A 25,028-nucleotide genomic window follows, 5' to 3' on the forward strand; every position below is an offset into this window, starting at 1 on the left:
AGATCAGATTTAACTTTCTGTTTTAAATGTATTGCATTTTGTTTTGCCTTTTCTTAACCAGTGGTATTTGAAACCTTCACAACAAAATTAACTCTTCACTGTTCTCATCCTAATTTCTGCTCCCCTTTCGTAGAATTTGTATTTATTGTTGAATTACAAAATGTCAAATATGGTAATACTGGGTTTTTTTGTGCCTAACTTCTGTTTTAGAAGCTGAACAAAAACTCTAATCTTTTGCTCTGTAACTTCAATTTTGTGGTACTATATCTCATAAATTACATCTTTTTTAAGCTTCAGCTTCTGACACAATATGTGTATTTTTATTAAAAAGGGTTCCAAACCCAAGATTTTCCAATACAACCAAAACGTTTATCAGGTGAGAGTCACCTGAAATATCTCAAAATTGCAATTCAAATATTGTACTGCCAATCTGTTATTTAAAAATCTCTTTACTGAGCTAGAAGCTTTCGCGTCAAGGTTTTACACAAAGGAAAAATGGGAGCGTATTCCCCCAGCCTGCAGCCTCGAGAGACCCACACAGGCTTCTTTTTTTAAAAGGCATTACAGCTTCCCTTCTCCATTCTTTATCTCATTCCTAGACAGACATTCACAGAAGTCTCCTTTCATTCAACAAAGTTTATTGTTTAGCTGGCTCTATTCTTGATCCACACTTCCCTTAAGATAATCACTGTCAGGTTTTTTAAAATTTCTTATATATTGATTAACTTCCTCTGTTAATTTGATGTGGGCTCGAAGAATCAAGACCACGGCTTTCTCATCTTTATCTTTCTTTTCCTTCTCCCACCATTCCCGTTGATTTGCTGGTGGGTCCTGGGCATCCCATCCTGACTTAATCATCTTCTTAATTAGTTTCTTTTGTTTTTCCGCCAGGTGGCGGGTAAGGGACCCTTCTGGTCCCCACTCGAGGTTACTTGCTTTATTGGCCATTCCTGGGTAGGACTAGAACCGTTAGGAATCTACTCTCAGAGATCAGCTTTCTACCTAGAGTAACTTGTAGTAGACCGTTTCCTGGCTACTGTCAGGTCACAAGTTCTGCTATTATACAAATTTATACAATTCTTAAAACGTGTTTAAGCAATTCCCGCAGTGCCCTACGCCTCCTTAACGACTACCTACTACCGTTTTGTCTGTTGGTCTGACCCTGTTCACAGGTTTGGTTTCCGTTGGTTGCTGTGCACCGCCTGGGCCCCGGGGTATATTTTCAAATCACACTACTGGGTCTGGGAAGTGTCGCTCGGTATCGGTCTAAGTGTGTTCCCTACACCTACTTAGTTCCTGGCCGTCACGTGGGACAAAAGTCCTCTTAATTCAGACTCAGGCTAGGCGTTTGAGATATTAGACCATCTGCTCGTGTCGATCAACCGGCTTCCACCTTCCACACCCTTTCTAATTAAAAAATGTTTTTATACTTATCCGGGTTTTTCCAAGGGCGTCCAGCGACTCCGGGAAATCATGCCGACTATGCACAATTAGCGCAAATGTTTTCCCAGAAGAATCACTCGACACTCTGGGTCGGTCCCAATGCCAAAACGGCCTTTAATACGCCGGCGGGGAGAGAGCCTCTGGTCCAACTCCAGGCACTCCACTCCGCGAACAAAGAAATCCATCAATATTTATATGTTTTACAACAGTTCATTCCAGTGACTCAGCCTACATTGGCTGGACACAATCCAATCATAATGATTATAGATTACATATAGGTTTCTTTGGGCCAATAGAATTAACCCCGATACATCAAGAGGCTGCATGATCAGTTCGTGACAGTTGGGGCCGATTCATGTCTGTGTGATGTTCTCCAGACCTCCTTATCTCCGTTACTGTCCTTGGGTTCTGCTTGCACCTAACCTCCTTATCCTTGCACAGTCACAGGAATTTCTTTGTTCAGTATTCTGCTAGGACATCTTGTCTGTAGTTTGTTGATTAAGGACGTTCTGCTGAGCTCACCCTTTCCAGTGTTCCTGTACACGGAACTGCAGTGTCATCAGCTACCCAAAAATGTAGTCAAGCTAACTGTTAGCTGAATCCCCCTCGTGCTTTGCGGAATCCCTGGCAGTCGTTTTATATCTGGCTACCATTTTACACATACATACATGCATACATATATTCAGCAGGTGCATGTGCCTTTGAAAGTGCCCTATAACATCGCAAACACAGTTCCAGTTAATTTATGAACATTGCTAGCACTTGTGTGCTGAGAGATTTGTTTGGTGTTATCACTGGTGGACATAAACGCCTGTGCTATCTCAATGGCCTTACTGAGGGTCGGTGTCTCTACAGTCAAAAGTTTTCGTAGGATGGTCTCGTGGTCAATGCCAAATGCAAAAATGTCTCTGAGCATTTGCTCCAGGTAGCCATAAAACTCACATTGTCCTGCAAGTGTCTTAGCCTGGCGACATAGCTCGCCACTTCCTGACCTTCAGATCACTGACACGTGTAGAACCGATACCTCGCCATCAGCACGCTCTCCCTCGGGTTAAGATGCTCCTGAACCAGCGTACATAGCTCCTCATATGACTTATCTGTGGGTTTCACCGGAGCCAGAAGATTCTTCATGAGGCTATACGTCGGTGCCCCGCAGACTGTGAGGAAGACCGCTCTCCTTTTTGTGCCGCTTCCTTCTCCGTCCAGCTCATTGGCTACAAAGTACTGGTCTAGCTGTTCGACATAGGCTTCTCAGTCCTCACCCTCCGAGAACTTCTCCAGGATGCCCACAGTTTGCTGCATCTTTGCGTTGGATTTGTATCCTCGTCGCCAGTTATTGTCTTCCTAACACAGGTGAGACTGCACATAGGGAGGTTAAAGTAACAGTGACCTCAATCTTTAATAAGATACTCCAGAGTGAGGAATAGGCCTTAGGGGCCGGCTTATATACAGTGTTCCCAAGGGATGCTGGGATCCCTTGGGGCTTCAGGGGATGAGCTCCCTGCTGACGGAACATGGGAGTACATGCTTTACAGATACACAACAGACACGACCTTCCCTTATCAACTCCATGTTGACTGTCCTTGATTAATCTGTGCATTTCGATGTGAGGATTAGAAACATAGAAACATAGAAACATAGAAACATAGAAAATAGGTGCAGGAGTAGGCCATTCAGCCCTTCTAGCCTGCACCGCCATTCAATGAGTTCATGGCTGAACATGCAACTTCAGTACCCCATTCCTGCTTTCTCACCATACCCCTTGATTCCCCTAGTAGTAAGGACTTCATCTAACTCCTTTTTGAATATATTTAGTGAATTGGCCTCAACAACTTTCTGTGGTAGAGAATTCCACAGGTTCACCACTCTCTGGGTGAAGAAATTCCTCCTCATCTCGGTCCTAAATGGCTTCCCCCTTATCCTTAGACTGTGTCCCCTGGTTCTGGACTTCCCCAACATTGGGAACATTCTTCCTGCATCTAACCTGTCTAACCCCGTCAGAATTTTAAACGTTTCTATGAGGTCCCCTCTCATTCTTCTGAACTCCACTGAATACAAGCCCAGTTGATCCAGTCTTTCTTGATAGGTCAGTCCCGCCATCCCGGGAATCAGTCTGGTGAACCTTCGCTGCACTCCCTCAATAGCAAGAATGTCCTTCCTCAGGTTAGGAGATCAAAACTGTACACAATACTCCAGGTGTGGCCTCACCAAGGCCCTGTACAATTGTAGCAACACCTCCCTGCCCTTGTACTCAAATCCCCTCGCTATGAAGGCCAACATGCCATTTGCTTTCTTAACCGCCTGCTGTACCTGCATGCCAACCTTCAATGACTGATGTACCATGACACCCAGGTCTCTTTGCACCTCCCCTTTTCCTAATCTGTCACCATTCAGATAATAGTCTGTCTCTCTGTTTTTACCACCAAAGTGGATAACCTCACATTTATCCACATTATACTTCATCTGCCATGCATTTGCCCACTCACCTAACCTATCCAAGTCGCTCTGCAGCCTCATAGAATCCTCCTTGCAGCTCACACTGCCACCCAACTTAGTGTCATCCGCAAATTTGGAGATACTACATTTAATCCCCTCGTCTAAATCATTAATGTACAGTGTAAACAGCTGGGGCCCCAGCACAGAACCTTGCGGTACCCCACTAGTCACTGCCTGCCATTCTGAAAAGTCTCCATTTACTCCTACTCTTTGCTTCCTGTCTGACAACCAGTTCTCAATCCATGTCAGCACACTACCCCCAATCCCATGTGCTTTAACTTTGCACATTAATCTCTTGTGTGGGACCTTGTCGAAAGCCTTCTGAAAGTCCAAATATACCACATCAACTGGTTCTCCCTTGTCCACTCTACTGGAAATATCCTCAAAAAATTCCAGAAGATTTGTGAAGCATGATTTCCCTTTCAAAAATCCATGCTGACTTGGACCTATCATATTACCTCTTTCCAAATGCACTGCTATGACATCCTTAATAATTGATTCCATCATTTTACCCACTTGTCAGGCTGACCGGTCTGTAATTCCCTGTTTTCTCTCTCCCTCCTTTTTTAAAAAGTGGGGTTACATTGGCTACCCTCCACTCCATAGGAACTGATCCAGAGTCAATGGAATGTTGGAAAATGACTGTCAATGCATCCACTATTTCCAAGGCCACCTCCTTAAGTACTCTGGGATGCAGTCCATCAGGCCCTGGGGATTTATCGGCCTTCAATCCCATCAATTTCCCCAACACAATTTCCCGACTAATAAGGATTTCCCTCAGTTCCTCCTCCTTACTAGACCCTCCGACCCCTTTTATATCCGGAAGGTTGTTTGTGTCCTCCTCAGTGAATACCGAACCAAAGTACTTGTTCAATTGGTCCGCCATTTCTTTGTTCCCCTTTATGACTTCCCCTGATTCTGACTGCAGGGGACCTACGTTTGTCTTTACTAACCTTTTTCTCTTTACATATCTATAGAAACTTTTGCAATCCGTCTTAATGTTCCCTGCAAGCTTCTTCTCGTACTCCATTTTCCCTGCCCTAATCAAACCCTTTGTCCTCCTCTGCTGAGTTCTAAATTTCTCCCAGTCCCCGGGTTCGCTGCTATTTCTGGCCAATTTGTATGCCACTTCCTTGGCTTTAATACTATCCCTGATTTCCCTTGATAGCCACGGTTGAGCCACCTTCCCTTTTTTATTTTTACGCCAGACAGGAATGTACAATTGTTGTAGTTCATCCATGCGGTCTCTAAATGTCTGCCATTGCCCATCCACAGTCAACCCCTTCAGTATCATTCGCCAATCTATCCTAGCCAATTCACGCCTCATACCTTCAAAGTTACCCTTCTTTAAGTTCTGGACCATGGTCTCTGAATTAACTGTTTCATTCTCCATCCTAATGCAGAATTCCACCATATTATGGTCACTCTTCCCCAAGGGGCCTCGCACAACGAGATTGCTAATTAATCCTCTATCATTACACAACACCCAGTCTAAGATGGCCTCCCCACTAGTTGGTTCCTCGACATATTGGTCTAAAAAACCATCCCTTATGCACTCCAGGAAATCCTCCTCTACCGTATTGCTTCCAGTTTGGTTAACCCAATCTATGTGCATATTAAAGTCACCCATTATAACTGCTGCACCTTTATTGCACGCACCCCTAATTTCATGTTTGATGCCCTCCCCAACATCACTACTACTGTTTGGAGGTCTGTACACAACTCCGACTAACGTTTTTTGTCCTTTGGTATTCTGCAGCTCTACCCATATAGATTCCACATCATCCAAGCTAATGTCCTTCCGAACTATTGCCTTAATTTGCTCCTTAACCAGCAATGCTACCCCACCTCCTTTTCCTTTTATTCTATCTTTCCTGAATGTTGAATACCCCTGGATGTTGAGTTCCCAGCCCTGATCATCCTGGAGCCACGTCTCCGTAATCCCAATCACATCATATTTGTTAACATCTATTTGCACAGTTAATTCATCCACTTTATTGCGGATACTCCTTGCATTAAGACACAAAGCCTTCAGGCTTGTTCTTTTAACACCCTTTGTCCTTTTAGAATTTTGCTGTACAGTGGCCCTTTTTGTTCTTTGCCTTGGGTTTCTCTGCCCACCACTTTTTCTCATCTCCTTTCTGTCTTTTGCTTTTGCCTCCTTTTTGTTTCCCTCTGTCTCCCTGCATTGGTTCCCATCCCCCTGCCATATCAGTTTAAATCCTCCCCAACAGCACTAGCAAACACTCCCCCTAGGACATTGGTTCCGGTCCTGCCCAGGTGCAGACCGTCCGGTTTGTACTGGTCCCACCTCCCCCAAAACCGGTCCCAATGCCCCAGGAATTTGAATCCCTCCCTGTTGCACCACTGCTCAAGCCACGTATTCATCTGCGCTATCCTGCGATTCCTACTCTGACTATCACGTGGCACTGGTAGCAATCCCGAGATTACTACTTTTGAGGTCCTACTTTTAAATTTAGCTCCTAGCTCCTTAAATTCGTTTCGTAGGACCTCATCCCTTTTTTTACCTATGTCGTTGGTACCAATGTGCACCACGACAACTGGCTGTTCTCCCTCCCTTTTTAGAATGTCCTGCACCCGCTCCGAAACATCCTTGACCCTTGCACCAGGGAGGCAACATACCATCTTGGAGTCTCGGTTGCGGCCGCAGAAACGCCTATCTATTCCCCTCACCATTGAATCCCCAATCACTATTGCTCTCCCACTCTTTTTCCTGCCCTCCTGTGCAGCAGAGCCAGCCATGGTGCCATGAACTTGGCTGCTGCTGCCCTCCCCTGATTAATACTGTCCCTCAGAATTTTTGCCAATAATTTGTCCACCACCAAGATTAGGCTGACTGGCCTGTCCCTTTCTCCCTGCTTAAACAACGGTACAACGTCAGAGCCTCCTCTATTCTCTCTCTTCTCTTAATAGCTTAAATTAATTTCATCCGGGCCTGGTGATTTATCTACTTTCAAAGATGCTAACTCCCTTAATACTTCCTCTCTCACTATGTTTATCTCATCTAATATTTGACACTCCTTCTTTACTACAATTTCTGCATCGGCCCTCTCTTTTGTGAAAACAAGCACAAAGTATTCATTAAGAACCATACCCATGTCTTCCGGCACCACTCACATGTTACCATATTGGTCTCTAATAGGCCCTACTCTTTCTTTAGTTATCCTCTTGCTCTTTATGTATTTATATAAGATTTGTGGTTTTCCTTGATGTTACTTGCCAATATTTTTTCATGCCCTCTTTGCTTTCCTAATTTCCTTTTTAATTTCATCCTTGCACTTTCTATACTTGGCTTTCTACAATATTTAGCTCTCGGTATCAAACATGTTTCCCTTTTTGCCTTATTTTGCTTCTCATCTGCAAACTTTGAAATTATTCCCTGTATACCCAAATTCAGGTCATTATATATCAAATGGGAATCTGTTCAACCTCCGCCGCCTCCAAGTCAGATCCAAGGTCATCCCATCCTCCGTCATCGCACCCTCGGAGGCTGAACTCCAAGCCATCATCAACACCTTCACCGAGGTGTACGAGAGCATGGGCCTTACACTAAACAAACATAAGACACAGGGCCTCTACCAACCTGCCCCCACCACACATCATTGCACCCTGGTTATCAAAATCCTCGACGAGGCCTTGGACTACGTGAACCATTTTCCATATTTCGGGAGCCTACTGTCAACAAGAGCAGACATCGACGATGAGGTCCAACATCACCTTCAGTGTGCCAGTGCAGCCTTCGGTCGCCTGAGGAAGAGAGCTTTTAAAGACTAGGACCTCAAACACGGCACCAAGCTCATGGTCTACAGTGCAGTGGGTGATACCCACCGTCCAATATGGCTCAGAGACATGGGACGAGATTTTCCATTATTTTTGCATGCATTACGGCCACTTAACATCCATTTTACCGCTGAACTGAGGTGTAATGCTCAGATATCACCCATTCAGCCACAAAATAGAAACTGACGCCCATTTTTTGCAGACTTATCACCGAGCGTTACTTTCAGCATGTACGTAATGCCAGGAAAAAATAATATCGCCCGCCCACTTTTTTTGGGCAGAATCATCAGAATTGGCAAAACCAACACCCATAATATCACCCAGCGTTACTTTCAGCACGTAATTAACGCCAAGATTCAATAATACCGACAGCCCACCTTTTTCTGTCGTAAAGATCAAATTTGCCAAAACTAACACCCGGTATATCGCCCAGCTTCACTTTCACTACCTTGCACACACCACGCCACAATATCGCTCGCCCAAAACACCGCTCTGAAAAAGTGGAACTGTTCTGAACTAATTACAGTGGTGTGAGCACCATTTTTCAAATCGCAGGTCGCTTCATTGAAAACGCTGCTTCAACTTCGGGGGAGTTTGGATTGACTCGGGAGTTCTTCTCGGATGAAGTGATCATCTCACCAGACAGCTTTTCAGACTATGGATGATCGGGTTTCACTACAGGTGTCTTTTAGTGTTGAAATTATTGCTTCTGATCAATCGGTATTATACTTTCATTGAAATGGGGCCAGCCATTTCTCAGCCTGCATCGATTAATACGCAGATGCTGCAGAGTGCAAATGGCACAACGTCTAATGCACATCATTATGTGCTCAATCTAAGACGTGCCAGAATCAGGAGGAGGTCCATTCCATACACACCCCGCACTCACAGGGAGAAGAGGTCTTACCTCAACGTATCCGAGAACACCTGCCTTCGGAGACTACGCTTCCACAAGGTGGTTATGCGAGTTCATCAAGGCAGATCTGCAGCCTGCCATCAGGACATCACTGTTCATTGAGGTCAAGGTCATCACGGCACTGTTGTTCTATGCATCCAGTTCCTTTAGGGCCTCCGCGGTCGAGATTTCCACTCTGTCTCACCATGCCACACATTGCTGCATTAGACAGGTCACGGAGGCCCTGTAAGCGTGTAGGATAGGCTTTATCAGCTTCCCCATGAACACGGGAGGCTCAGACTGACAGGACTAAAGCATTCTACTGCATTGCTAAGTTCCCCAAGGTGCAGGGAGCAATACAGTGTACTCACATCGCCATGCGGGCACCTTCTCAGGACCCAGAGCTTTTACGTAACAGAAAAAGATTTCACTCCCTGAAGGTCCAATTAGTTGTCAACCACAACCAGATAATAATGGCAGTGAATGCCAAATGTCCGGGCAGCTTCGATTAGGCTCACATCCTGCGTGAGAGCGCTGTCTCTGACATATTTAAGAGTCAACCACAAGGACAATGCTGGATGCTTGGTGACAATCGACATGGCCTAGCCACTTGGCTGATGACCCTCCTGCGTGACACCCAGACCGAAGCCGAGAAGCGATACAATGAGAGCCGCAGAGACACACGCAATGTGGTCCAGAAAACAATAACTGTGCTTAAGCAGCGCTTTAGATGCCTGGAGCACTCAGGAGGGGAGCTACAATACAACCGTGAGCGAGTAGCTAAATTCGTGGTGGAGTGCTCCATGCTGCACAACCTGGCTATTAGGAGGGGACAAGAATTGCCAGAAGGGACTGATGGTCCACCTCAGGAGAGAGAGGAAGAGGACGACGAGGGGCTGGACACTGACCTAGGGCCATACATTCAGGTTGACTATGCAACCATGCCCACGCCCCCCTCCAGACCGCAGGAAAGGGCCCATGGTGGCTACATAGCTGCAAGACTCTTAGTGGAACTAAACTACAGAACCAGTGGGAAGCTCCGCCGCCTCCAGGCCAGGTCCAAGATCACCCAAACCTCTGTCGTTGAACTGCAGGATATAGTCGATGTATTCACCAAGGCATATAAAAGCATAGGCCTCACGCTTAACACCCGTAAGTCAAAGGTCCTCCACCAGCCTGTCCTCGCCGCACAGCACTGCCCCCCAGTCATCAAGAATCACAACGTGGCCCTCGACAACGTGGACCACTTCCCATACCTCAGGAGCCTCTTGTCAACAAAGGCAGACATTGATGCGGAGATTCAACATCGCCTCCAGTGTGCCAGTGCAGCCTTTGGCCGCCTGAGGAAAAGAGTGTTCAAAGACCAGGCCCTCAAACCTACCACCAAGCTCATGGTCTACAGGGCTGTAGTAATACCTGCCCTTCTGTATGGATCAGAGGCATGGACGATGTATAGAAGACACATCAAGTCGCTGGAGATATATCACCAACGATGTCTCCGCAAGATCCTGCAAATCCCCTGGGAGGACAGACGCACCAACATCAGTGTCCTCTCCCACGTTAACATTCCCAGCATTGAAGCACTAACCACTCTCGATCAGCTTCGCTGGGCAGGCCACTTAATTCACATGCCAGGCACGAGACTTCCAAAGCAATTGCTCTACGCGGAGCTCCTTCATGGCAAACGAGCCAAAGGTGGGCAGCGGAAACGTTACAAGGACACCCTCAAAGTCTCCCTGGTGAAGTGCGACATCACCACTGACACCTGGGAGACCCTGGCCAAAGACCGCCCGAGGTCGAGAAAGTCCATCCGGGATGGCGTTGAGCTCCTCGAATCTCAACGCTGCGAGCGTGAAGAGGTCAAGCGCAGGCAGCGGAAGGAACGTGAGGTAAATCAGTGCCATCCCCCCTTCCCCCGACGAATATCTATCCCACCTGTGACAGGGTCTGTGGCTCTCGTGTTGGATTTTTCAGCCATCAAAGAACTCACTTTAGGAGTAGAAGCAAGTCTTCCTCGATTTCGAGGGAATGCCGATGATGATGACGTCAGGAGCTCATAAATGAGTGATTTGCCTGAAAGGACGTCACTATAATTGACAAAGCTGACACACTGCTGTGCAGCTTAGACATCAATGGTGGGCATCACCTTGGTGCCAGTTAAAGTGTAAATTGATTCCAGTTAAGTTTTATTTACCCTTTCATGTTAAGGAATCACCAGTGTGTAACGGTCAGCTATCTGAGACATTGCGCAACAAGGTTATGTTGAATAAAAAACATTTAATAAGACCATTGGTCTGAAATCATAAGTATCACAGGAAAAAAAAACACCCCCACCCTACTTTTTTGACCATTGACATCAACTAAATGGTCAACATGTCCAGCAACAGAATACAAATGCAAAGCAGGAGGGTGGCCCCTCCCCCCATACATTACAACAAATTGCACACAGTGAGATGGAGATATAACACAGCCATCACCTGCAGACATGCACCTCACTTTCCTTCCCCCCTCCCCTTCTTCTCCCCATGTCTACCCCTTTCCCTCCTCACTCCATGCCGCCTGGCCGAAGAGCTCCTCAGGCGGTGCCTCATTGGGGGGGATGAAGGCAGAGGCGGTGGTTGCACGGGTATGGGAGTGGGGGTGCTGAGGTGGGAATATTCTCGTATCCAGATCATGGTCCTGCCTCTCATGTGTCGTTCGCACTGGTGGTGCGGAACCTATGGGTGGAGTGCCATGCTCCGGTATCACTGGGAAGCCTGTGCCAGCAGTGCTCCTGGCTATGGCCTCCAGGGCCAATGCCATCTGTGGAATGTACTCAGTCATGGTGCCGGAGATGGTGGCCAGCTGTCGGGATATGTCCCCAATGCATTGAGGATCTAGTCACCTATGTCTACAGTCCTCCTGGACAACTTAACCATCTCTCCACTTTCATCTGGCGCTTGTGGACCAGACCTGCTGCGTCCACGAAACCTCCCCGAGGTCGGTGCCGTCCTGGGGACAAATGGGGTGCCCTGTGGCGAGGTGCTTGGGCCCGGTACCTCCAGAGTGGAGGCAGGAATGGCCGTCGGAGCACTAGATGGCCTTGGGGTGGAATGCCTTGTGGAATGCCTTGTGGAGCCTGGCGATGCAGGTTCCTTGAAGTAGGCGCTCTCATCCATAGAGAACAGACCCAGCAGATTGACGGGTGAGAATTGGAGTTCCTCAGCAGCAGATGTAGGATCGTCCGGCGAGTCCAGCCCTGTGCCCCCACCTTCTGGATTCTGTGGTCTTGCCTGGGGCCGCGCTGCTGGCTGAGCTGCAAAACACAAATGAGGTTATTAGAGGAGAATTGGGTGCTACGGTCACAAGGTGAGTCCAGCGCTACACACAGCAGATGCACGACAAAAGCACCACCGCTATCAAAATCATCACAGACATCACATTTCATGACCATCAACACATTCTGACTTGCAATGATTTTCATTCGGCCAGCATTGTTTCAAGAACAATTTTAGAACCAATCTATCATATATTATTGTTTGGATATGAGTGGGTGTGGCATCAATTGACCTTACATCATGCAGTGGTGTATACTGTACTCACGTGGCATCACTTCAGGGTCTGCAGCTGCTTGCGTGGCCGTCCGGGGGTGCTTCCCCACGAGTGTGAGCACCCGCTCCTCAATGTCAGTGATGTCGCTGATGACTGGTGGCCCCCCACCCGTTCGCCTCTGCACAGAGCTAATCATCAAAAGCTTCTTCTGTAAAAGGTAACAGGATGACATGGCATGAGATCAATGCGTGATATCATTGCTAGGTACTGTCACAGAGACTGATACAACACATAACCGGTAAAAGTGAAAGGCATCACATCTGATGATAGTCACTCATGACTCTTACAAATCAAATTATATAAATATATAAGTACATGTAAATAAAGGTAATACTTACACTTGCGGATCCAACAAGGTTGTTCCATCACGCACGTCATTGGTTGCCCTCAGGCACCTCGTTGGTCGCCGATGAGACCACCTCTGCTATCTCGGCCCATATCTTCCGGTCGGCCTTTGGGATGGGCTTCCCTCACCCTACCTGTGTCAAATCACCCCAGCGTAACTCGACCTCCTGCAGAAAGGAGGCATTTGCCTCGTCTGAGAACCTCCTCGCTCTTTTGCGCCCTCCAATGTGCTCCTCTCCGAGCTCACTGCACTCGCCAGCGTCAGTCTCCACAGCGTGCTGTGTCGCCTCCTCCTCTCCCTCCATTATAGGCACAAAATTTGGGCAAATATCTGGCTGGTAACAGCTAATTTTTTTTCCCAATTTGCTATAAAGCTCTAACCTCTCCCTCCTTCCTCCCAAAGCAGCCACACCACACCCACACATGCCTTCACTCCCTCTCAGCTCTCTCTCTCTCTGTCTCCTCTTATGCGCATTTCATAATGACCCTTGGCCTTCTGAATCGCGGGAATTGAGCGTTGCCATGCCGTTGCTAAGGATGGCGACACTTTACAGCAGAAGGTCAGAGAGATTCAATACTAACGCCCATTTCTTATCGCTCATGGCAACACCCTATTTCAAAAATGGAGACGAGGAGCTTTGAGAATGGGCAACAAGCCAGCGATCTGAAAACCCATTTTTATCGCCCATTTTAGGCGATCCGCACAAAAGTGTAAAATCTAGCCCATGGACGATGTACAGCAGGCACTTCAAAACACTGGAGAGAAGTACCACCAACGCTGCCTCCACAAGATCCTGCAAATTCATTGGCAGGATAGGCACAGCAACATCAATGTCCTTACTCAGGCCAATATCCCCAGCATTGAAGCACTGACCACACTCGACCAGCTCTGCTGGATGGGCCACATCGCTCGCATGCCTGACACAAGACTCCGAAAACAATTGCTCTACTCGGAGCTTTGACACGGCAAGTGAGCCCCGTGGGCAGAGGAAATGCTTCAAGGACACTCTCAAAGCCTCCTTGTAAAGATGTAACATCCCCACCGACACCTGGGAATCCCTGTCCCAAGACCACCCTAAGTGGAGGAAATGCATCCCGGAGGGCGCTGAGCACCTCGAGTCTCTTCGCCGAGAGCAATCTGAAGCCAAGCATCGAGAGCGGAAGGAACGTGTGGCAACCCAAGCACCCCACCCACCTGTTCCTTTAACTATCATTTGCCCCATCTATGACTGAGACTATAGGTCCTGCATTGGACTTTTCAATCACCTGAGAACTCATTTCCAGTGTGGAAGCAAGTCATGCTCGACTCCGAGAACGTGCCAATGATGCTGATGATGATATATCAAAAAGAACAGTGATCCTAATACCGAGTCCTGGGGGACACCACTGTATACGTCCCTCCAGTTTGAAAAACAACCCTTCACCACTACTCTGTGATTTCTGTTCCGTAACGAATTTTGTATCTCTGCTGCCAGTGCCCCTTTAAACTCCTGGGGCCAGACTTTCCATAAAGGCCCTCAACGCTCGATTGCCCGCTGAGAAGGATTGCTGACGCTCGGAGAAAGAAGCGGGCGAGAATTTCCATTTTGAAGGTTGTAAAGTCCTGTCCCCTCAGTACAGATTCACACGAGGCATGTTGTGAAGTCAAGGTCACTCTGGACCTGCACCTTTATTTCACAGCTCTGGAATGCTGCACTTGCCTGAGACCTGTCCTTATATACCTGTCTCTTGCAAGTGCACCCCTGGTGGTAAGGTATGCTGTTGGTTACAGGTCATATCTTATTACAGTCATGTATAGCATGTTAGGATACAGTTATATATAATAATGTAAGATACATGACATCACCCTCCCCCAAGGTCTTATTCTCTTTATAGGTTCAGTCTCTCAGGTGGTCTACGCTCTCGCGTGGAGCATCTGAGTTGTGGTTCATTTGTTTACCTTGGTGTCTGGTTTTCTTTGGGTGTGGTTGCTGGTACCTCGCCTGGGCTGTCTGTTTCGATTGGTGTGATGGTTGTTGACTCGCGCGGGCTGTCTGTTGGGATTGCCCTTTCCTCAGGTTGTTCCCTCTGTCTGTCCACCAGGTGTGGTGCGAGTTCCACATTGTAGTCTGCCTCTGGTTCCGCAGTGTTGTTGGTAAATCTGCTTTTGACTTGGTCTACATGCCTCCGACAGGTTTTGCCATTGTCCATTTGTACTACCAGTAGCTTGTTTCCTTCCTTGCCCGTTACTGTCCCTGCAAGCCATTTGGGACCCCTGCCATAGTTTAGTACAAACACTTTGTCCCCTATCTCATTCCATCGCCCCCTCGAATTTAGAAACATAGAAACATAGAAAATAGGTGCAGGAGTAGGCCATTCGGCCCTTCTAGCCTGCACCGCCATTCAATGAGTTCATGGCTGAACATTCAACTTCAGTACCCCATTCCTGCTTTCTCGCCATACCCCTTGATCCCCCTAGCAGTAAGGACCTCATCTAACTCCTTTTTGAATATATTTAGTGAATTGGCCTCAACAACTTTATGTGGTAGAGAATTCCACAGGTTCACCACTCTCTGGGTGAAGAAGTTCCTCCGCATCTCGGTCCTAAATGGCTTACCCCTTATCCTTAGACTGTGACCCCTGGTTCTGGACTTCCCCAACATTGGGAACATTCTTCCTGCATCTAACCTGTCTAACCCCGTCAGAATTTTATATGTTTCTATGAGGTCCCCTCTCATTCTTCTGAACTCCAGTGAATACAAGCCCAGTTGATCCAGTCTTTCTTGATAGGTCAGTCCCGCCATCCCGGGAATCAGTCTGGTGAACCTTCGCTGCACTCCCTCAATAGCAAGAATGTCCTTCCTCAGGTTAGGAGACCAAAACTGTACACAATACTCCAGGTGTGGCCTCACCAATGCCCTGTACAACTGTAGCAACACCTCCCTGCCCCTGTACTCAAATCCCCTTGCTATGAAGGCCAACATGCCATTTGCTTTCTTAACCGCCTGCTGCACCTGCATGCCAACCTTCAATGACTGATGTACCATGACACCCAGGTCTCTTTGCACCTCCCCTTTTCCTAATCTGTCACCATTCAGATAATAGTCTGTCTCTCTGTTTTTACCACCAAAGTGGATAACCTCACATTTATCCACATTATACTTCATCTGCCATGCATTTGCCCACTCACCTAACCTATCCAAGTCGCTCTGCAGCCTCACAGCATCCTCCTCGCAGCTCACACTGCCACCCAACTTAGTGTCATCCACAAATTTGGAGATACTACATTTAATCCCCTCATCTAAATCATTAATGTACAGTGTAAACAGCTGGGGCCCCAGCACAGAACCTTGCGGTACCCCACTAGTCACTGCCTGCCATTCCGAAAAGTACCCATTTACTCCTACTCTTTGCTTCCTGTCTGACAACCAGTTCTCAATCCATGTCACTACACTACCCCCAATCCCATGTGCTCTAACTTTGCACATCAATCTCTTGTGTGGGACCTTGTCGAACGCCTTCTGAAAGTCCAAATATACCACATCAACTGGTTCTCCCTTATCCACTCTACTGGAAACATCCTCAAAAAATTCCAGAAGATTTGTCAAGCATGATTTCCCTTTCACAAATCCATGCTGACTTGTATCATGTCACCTCTTTCCAAATGCACTGCTATGACATCCTTAATAATTGATTCCATCATTTTACCCACTACCGATGTCAGGCTGACCGGTCTATAATTTCTGTCATGGTACTCAGTCAGCTTACGGCGCTTTGCCTCAACGATTTCGTGCATGTTTGGGAGGATTAATGAGAACCTTGTTTTTAAAGTCCTTTTCATCAACAGTTGCGCGGGGGGGGATCCCAGTCAGTGAGTGCGGACGAGATCTGTATGCCAGCAGCAGTCGCGACAGGCGACCCTGCGGCGTGGGACCTTTGATTTTAAGCATGCCTTGTTTAATGATTTGCACTGCTCTCTCCACCTGGCCGTTGGAGGCCAGCTTGAACAGTGCCGTCTTGATGTGATTTATGCCGTGGTCAATTATAAAGTCTTGGAATTCTGCGCAGGTGAAGCACGGACCATTGTCACTGACCAATATGTCAGGGATTCCGTGCATTGCAAACATGGTTGCGAGGCTCTCTACAGAGGTGGAGGTTGTGCTCGAGTTTATGCATGTGCCTGTGAAAGGGTTTTAATTCCTTGGGGCAGGCATCACGAGCCTCTGCCCAGTCACCAGTTAGGACACATCTTTTTACTTAGGATAACGTGTGGTCGCTGGCCGTCCAGGCTCTGATTTGGCGAGCCGTCATGGGCGAACCTGTGGACTCAAATGCATTAATTGCCATGACTATCTCACAGTCCTGTTCGTCAGACCCTTCTGTGGTCGCCAGGGGTAGCCTGCTGAGTGCGTTGGCACAGTTGTCTGTGCCTGGTCTGTGACTTATGGTATAGTCGTAGGACACCAACATGAGTGCCCACTGTTGAATTCGCGGCGAGGCGTTGGCGTTTATTGCCTTGCTCTCGGATAGGAGGGACGTGAGGGGCTTCTGGTTGGTTTCTAACATGAACTTAGCCCCGAAAAGTTATTGGTGCATCTTTTTGACACCGTACACGCACGCGAGCGCCTCCTTCTCTACCATTCCGTACCCGCACTCCGGCCGCGAAAGTGACCTGGAGGCATAAGCCATGGGTTGTAATTTGCCCGCACTATTGACATGTTGCAAAAGGCACCCAACCCCATACGCTGACGCATCGCATGTGAGAACTAGCTTTTTACCTGGGTCAAAACTAAACTGGAAATGGGATGATGTCCATGCCATGTCATTAGAGGAACGGACTTCCTGCTCAACAGTTATAAAGCGATTTGAACATCTCTTTCAGCTAGGTGTGGGCACTTTCAAAGGTGCCAAAGTCAAAATCTACATCATACAGGATGCTAGACCGGTCCATCACAAGGCCAGAGCTGTACCCTATGGAACACAGAAGGTTGCGTGCCTTATTGAAGGCGCGTTCCTGGGCGTCCCCCCAAAACCAATCGCACCCCTTCCTGAGTAGCATTTGGAGAGGCTCCAGCAGCGTGCTTAAGTTCTGCATAAAGGTCCCAAAGTAATTGAGTAGCCTGAGAAAGGCGCACAGTTCTGAGACATTGCGGGGCCTGGGTGCCAGGTGAATTGCTTCTGTTTTGGACTCAGTTGAGTGGATTCCATCAGCGGCAATCCTTCTGCCCAAAAATTCAACCTTGGTTGCGAGAAACAGGCACTTGGATTTCTTGACTCGTAGGCCTACCCGATCCAACCGCTTTCGTACTTCTTCCAAATTACGAAGATGGGAGTTGGTGTCCCTGCCCGTGATAAGTATATCATCTTGAAATACAACCGTCCCCGGGATGGACTTCAGCAGACTCTTAATATTGCTCTGGAATATGGCAGCTGCCGACCTGATGCCGAATGGGCATCGATTGTACATGAAAAGGCCTCGATGTGTGTTGATGGTGGTGAGTAGCTTGGATTCCTCGGTCAATTCTTGCGTCATATACGCAGATGTGAGATCTAATTTTGAGAAAAGTTTACCTCCAGCCAATGTGGAAAATAAGTCCTCCGCTCTGGGTAGCGGGTACTGGTTATGTAGGGAGACTCTGTTTATGGTAGATTTGTAGTCCCCACAGATTCGTACGGATCCATCAGGCTTCATGACTGGGACAATGGGACTTGCCCAGTCGCTAAATTCCACAGGTGATGTAATGCCTTCCCGCAGAAGCCTATCTAGTTCGTGTTCAATCTTTTCCCTCATCACATAGGGTACAGCTCTGGCCTTGTGATGGACCGGTCTAGCATCCTGTGTGATGTAGATTTTGACTTTGGCCCCTTTGAAAGTGCCCACACCTCGCTGAAAGAGATGTTCAAATCACTTTATAACTGTTGAGCAGGAAGTCCGTTCCTCTAATGACATGGCATGGACATCATCCCATTTCCAGTTTAGTTTTGCCAGCCAGCTTCTCCCCAGCAGTGCTGGGGGGTCTCCGGGGACAATCCACAGGGGAAGTCGCTTCACTGTCCCTTTGTGTGTGACAGAGAGCATGGCGCTGCCGAGGACTGGTACGATTTCTTTAGAATAGGTCCTTAGTTTGGTGTCGACCCTTGTTAGTTTTGGTCTGTCTTTTTATGCAGCCACAGTTGTTCAAATTGTTGAGCGCCCATGAAAGATTGACTCGCTCCCATATCCAGTTCCATGTTGACAGATATCCCGTTGAGTAGGACCCTCATAATTTTCGGAGGCGTCCTGTTGTAGGAGCAGCGGCCATTGATCGTGTTGACCCGCTGTACATCGTTGTCACGAGTACTGTCCCCACCATCTTCTGGTCCGCTTTCCGACCCAGCCGATTCGTATATCAGCCGAGCTGCCGTTTTTTTGCACATGCGGGCCAAATGCCCTGTATATTCACAATTTCTGCAAACAGCCTGCTGAAATCGACATCCCCTTGACGAGTGCCCACCCCCACACCTCCAGCACAGACCTGTTCCATTGTTCAAAGTGTTCCCAAGGAATAAACTGCGTCTGGCTGATCTCTCTTGAGCTTCTCTCAGTTTGTAGTTGATTGCTCACATTGTTGGTTGATGAGGTGTGAACGGACGTTCCTGTGGCCCTTGATGGCTTCTGCCTGCTATCAAGAACCTGTTCTTCCGGTTTTGTCTGTGTGTGGGGGTAGCAGCTTGTTTAGTGCTGTGAACTTCTTGTTCCGATATTTTGTTAGTTGTCGTACCTGCATTGTAAATCAACCTTGCTTCTTCTTCCCCTACCAAGAATGTCTGTGCAACCAGTGCTGCTGCCTCTAAGGTCAGGTTCTTGGTCTCTATGAGCTTTTGGAATATGCCTGTGTGGCCTATTCCTTCAATGAAAAAGTCTCTTCACATTTCTCTCCTCAGTTCATAGGAGAACTCACATAAACTAGCCAACCTCCGAAGTTCCGCCACGAAGTTGGGTATGCTCTGGCCCACACAGCGTCTGTAGTTGTAGAACCTGTGTCTGGCCATGTGTCGGCTGCTCGCTGGCTTCAGGTGGTCTCTTACCAGTGTGCTCAATTCTTCAAACGACTTGCTTGCTGGTTTCTCGGGTGCCAACAGATCCTTCATTAAAGCGTATGTTTTCGAGCCACAGCTGGTCAAGAGATGGTCTCTTCTCTTGTCTGCCTTATTGTCGCCTAACCAGTCTTTGGTTACAAAGCTTCACTGGAGCCTTTCTATAAAGTCCTCCCAATTGTCTCCCGCATTGTACTTTTCATCTGATCCGTTGTTCGCCATTCTGTGGATTCTGTAATCCCGTAACTCGTCGCCACTGTAAAGTCCTGTCCCCTCAGTACAGATTTACACGAGGCATGTAGTGAAGTCAAGGTCACTCTGGACCTGCACCTTTATTTCACAGCTCTGGAATGCTGGACTTGCCTGAGACCTGTCCTTATATGCCTGTCTCTTGCAAGTGCACCCCTGGTGGTAAAGTATGCTGGTGGTTACAGGTCATATCTTACAGTCATGTATAGCATGTTAGGATACAGTTATATATAATAATGTAAGATACATGACAAAGGTAAAAGTACGTAGAACTGATCACCCAGTGAGAAAATGGGCGTTGCACACTTATTCTCGGCGGTTTTCTCAGCAGGTAAGTGCAAAGTTAGCCAAATGGACGGTGGTTACCAGAATGGACGATAAGTAGAAAAATTTAGGCCCAGGCTGTGGTTGGACCCACGGAGGGGGGAAAACTTAAAGAAAAAATGTTCATTAAAAAAAAATAAACACATACATATCCTTCCCAAGACAGTTTTAACCCTAATTGCTGTGGTAAAACATTGTTTTAAATAATTAAATAACCTTTAACTTACCTCTCTTTGAGGGTTCCCCCCTTACCGCCCTGTACAGGGTGGGTCTCTCGGCGATCTGGATGTTGGTGGTTGAGCCCAAACTTACGCCCTGGCGGTTGTTATCGGCGTTGTACGTGGGTGGGCTAGTCCCGCCGGGCGACTTCAGATGTGGGCGATAACATTCAAAAACTTACCTGGAAACTCTCGCCAGGTGAAAAACCAGCTGTAATGCCGAGAAAATCGCCGACAATGAAGCCGAAAGTCTGGCCCCTGGGTTTTAATTTTGCGAACAAGTCTATTATGTGCTACTTTGTCAACTGCCTTTTGAAAGTCCATATACATAACATCAACTGTCGTACCCTCATCAATCTTCTCCGGTACTTCATCAAAAAACTCGATCAAGTTAGTCAAACATGATTTACCTTTAACAAATCTATGCTGACTTTCATTTATTAATCCATGCTTTTGCAAATGATAATTAATTTTGTCCCGGATTAATGTCACTAAAAGTTTCTCCACCACCAATGTTAGGCTGATTGGCCTGTAGTTGCCGGGTTTATCCCTCTCTCCTTTTTTAAACAGAGGTGTGACACTTACAATCCTCCAGTCTTCTGGCACAACCTCCATATTGAAAGTGGATTTGAAGATAAAATAAGAAATAGGAGCAGGAGTAGGCCATTTGGCCCCTCGAGCCTGCTCCACTATTCAATACGATCATGGCTGACCTGATCTTGGCTTCAACTTCACTTCCCTTCCCTCTCCCCATAACCCTTGACTCCGTTATCATTCAAAAATCTGTCCATCTCCACCTTAAATATATTCAATGACCCAGCCTCCACAGCTCTCTGGGGCAGAGAATTCCAAAGTTTCATAACCCTCTGTGTTATGTATCGATGTGTGCATCATCCTGCGTCTTGGAGGGGAAGTGAGATGTTATGTATCGATGTGTGTATCATCCGAGTACCTTAAATGTATATTAAGCACAATGGTACACCACAGAGGGTGCTGTGGTGGGAGACCTGAAAGTACCTGCAAGAGGCAGTATAAAAGGCTGATCACCACACCTGAGAGTCACTCTGGAGCTGTTCAATAAAGGACCAAGGTCACAGCAGTTAGATGAACACCAGACCGTGTGGAGTCAGCGATTTGTGTGCTACATACACTACATTGGTGACAAGGAAGCGGACGAATTCCACGTAACCATGGCTACTCTGGGCTCGCTAAAGGATTTTACCGTGGGCAATGATTGGGAGGCCTTTACGGAAAGGCTCGAGTACTATTTCACAGCAAGCGATCTGACGGAGGACACGAATGCACTGAGAGAGAAGCGTAAGGCGATATTGCTCTCCAGTTGTGGCGATGAGGTTTACTGTCTCGTCAGGGATTTGATGACACCCAGGAGAGCCAGGGACAAGTCATATGAGGAGCTGACTGAACTCATTCGTGACCAGTTGAAACCGAAGGAGAGCATCCTCACGGCCAGATACAAATTTTACCATCACTGCAGACCCGAGGGCCAGGATGTCACGAAATATACTGCGGACCTCAGGAGTAAAAGTGGAGGGCAGAGAAACCCAAGGCAAAGAACAAAAAGGGCCACTGTACAGCAAAATTCTAAAAGGACAAAGGGTGTTAAAAAAACAAGCCTGAAGGCTTTGTGTCTTAATGCAAGGAGTATCCGCAATAAGGTGGATGAATTAACTGTGCAAGTAGATGTTAACAAATATGATGTGATTGGGATTACGGAGACGTGGCTCCAGGATGATCAGGGCTGGGAACTCAACATCCAGGGGTATTCAACATTCAGGAAGGATAGAATAAAAGGAAAAGGAGGTGGGGTAGCATTGCTGGTTAAAGAGAAGATTAATGCAATAGTTAGGAAAAACATTAGCTTGGATGATGTGGAATCTATATGGGTAGAGCTGCAGAACACCAAAGGGCAAAAAACATTAGTGGGAGTTGTGTACAGACCTCCAAACAGTAGTGTTGATGTTGGGGAGGGCATCAAACAGGAAATTAGGGGTGCATGCAATAAAGGTGCAGCAGTTATAATGGGTGACTTTAATATGCACATAGATTGGGCTAGCCAAACTGGAAGCAATACGGTGGAGGAGGATTTCCTGGAATGCATAAGGGATGGTTTTCTCGACCAATATGTCGAGGAACCAACTAGGGGGGAGGCCATCTTAGACTGGGTGTTGTGTAATGAGAGAGGATTAATTAGCAATCTCATTGTGCGAGGCTCCTTGGGGAAGAGTGACCATAATATGGTGGAATTCTGCATTAGGATGGAGAATGAAACAGTTAATTCAGAGACCATGGTCCAGAACTTAAAGAAGGGTAACTTTGCAAGTATGAGGCGTGAATTGGCGAGGATAGATTGGCGAATGATACTTAAGGGGTTGACTGTGGATGGGCAATGGCAGACATTTAGAGACCGCATGGATGAATTACAACAATTGTACATTCCTGTCTGGCGTAAAAATAAAAAAGGGAAGGTGGCTCAACCGTGGCTATCAAGGGAAATCAGGAATAGTATTAAAGCTAAGGAAGTGGCATACAAATTGGCCAGAAATAGCAGCGAACCCAGGGACTGGGGGAAAATTGGAACTCAGCAGAGGAGAACAAAGGGTTTGATTAGGGCAGGGAAAATGGAGTACGAGAAGAAGCTTGCAGGGAACATTAAGGCGGATTGCAAAAGTTTCTATAGATATGTAAAGAGAAAAAGGTTAGTGAAGACAACCATAGGTCCCCTGCAGTCAGAATGAGGGGAAGTCATAACAGGGAACAAAGAAATGGCAGACCAATTGAACAAGTACTTTGGTTCGGTATTCACTAAGGAGGACACAAACAACCTTCCGGATATAAAAGGGGTCAGAGAGTCTAGTGAGGAGGAGGAACTGAGGGAAATCTTTATTAGTCGGGAAATTGTGCTGGGGAAATTGATGGGATTGAAGGCCGATAAATCCCCAAGGCCTGATGGACTGCATCCCAGAGTACTTAAGGAGGTGGCCTTGGAAATAGTGGATGCATTGACAGTCATTTTCCAACATTCCATTGACTCTGGATCAGTTCCTATCGAGTGGAGGGTAGCCAATGTAACCCCACTTTTTAAAAAAGGAGGCAGAGAGAAAACAGGGAATTATAGACCGGTCAGCCTGACCTCAGTAGTGGGTAAAATGATGGAATCAATTATTAAGGATGTCATAGCAGCGCATTTGGAAAGAGGTGACATGATAGGTCCAAGTCAGCATGGATTTGTGAAAGGGAAATCATGCTTGACAAATATTCTGGAATTTTTTGAGGATGTTTCCAGTAAAGTGGTCAAGGGAGAACCAGTTGATGTGGTATATTTGAACTTTCAGAAGGCTTTCGACAAGGTCCCACACAAGAGATTAATGTGCAAAGTTAAAGCACATGGGATTGGGGGTAGTGTGCTGACATGGATTGAGAACTGGTTGTCAGACAGGAAGCAAAGAGTAGGAGTAAATGGGTACTTTTCGGAATGGCAGGCAGTGACTAGTGGGGTACCGCAGGGTTCTGTGCTGGGGCCCCAGCTGTTTACATTGTACATTAATGGTTTAGACGAGGGGATTAAATGTAGTATCTCCAAATTTGCGGATGACACTAAGTTGGGTGGCAGTGTGAGCTGGGAGGAGGATGCTATGAGGCTGCAGAATGACTTGGATAGGTTAGGTGAGTGGGCAAATCATTGCAGATGAAGTATAATGTGGATAAATGTGAGGTTATCCACTTTGGTGGTAAAAACAGAGAGACAGACTATTATCTGAATGGTGACAGATTATGAAAAGGGAAGGTGCAACGAGACCTGGGTGTCATGGTACATCAGTCATTGAAGGTTGGCATGCAGGTACAGCAGGCGGTTAAGAAAGCAAATGGCATGTTGGCCTTCATAGCGAGGGGATTTGAGTACAGGGGCAGGGAGGTGTTGCTACAGTTGTACAGGGCCTTAGTGAGGCCACACCTGGAGTATTGTGTACAGTTTTGGTCTCCTAACTTGAGGAAGGACATTCTTGCTATTGAGGGAGTGCAGCGAAGATTCACCAGACTGATTCCCGGGATGATGGGACTGACCTATCAAGAAAGACTGGATCAACTGGGCTTTATTCACTGGAGTTCAGAAGAATGAGAGGGGACCTCATAGAAACATTTAAAATTCTGATGGGTTTAGACAGGTTAGATGCAGGAAGGATGTTCCCAATGTTGGGGAAGTCCAGAACCAGGGGTCACAGTCTAAGGATAAGGGGTAAGCCATTTAGGACCGAGATGAGGAGAAACTTCTTCACACAGAGAGTGGTGAACCTGTGGAATTCTCTACCACAGAAAATAGTTGAGGCCAATTCACTAAATATATTCAAAAGGGAGTTCGATTAAGTCCTTACTACTAGGGGGATCAAGGGGTATGGCGAGAAAGCAGGAATGGGGTACTGAAGTTGAATGTTCAGCCAAGAACTCATTGAATGGCGGTGCAGGCTAGAAGGGCTGAATGGCCTACTCCTGCACCTATTTTCTATGTTTCTATGTTTTTATGACTCGCGGCGCTGTGTGATTTTGGGACACTCCTTGACGAGGCGCTGCGGGACGTTTTCGTTATGGGGATC

This window comes from Pristiophorus japonicus, unplaced genomic scaffold (assembly GCF_044704955.1).
Source record: "Pristiophorus japonicus isolate sPriJap1 unplaced genomic scaffold, sPriJap1.hap1 HAP1_SCAFFOLD_226, whole genome shotgun sequence".
NCBI classification, from domain to species: domain Eukaryota; kingdom Metazoa; phylum Chordata; class Chondrichthyes; family Pristiophoridae; genus Pristiophorus; species Pristiophorus japonicus.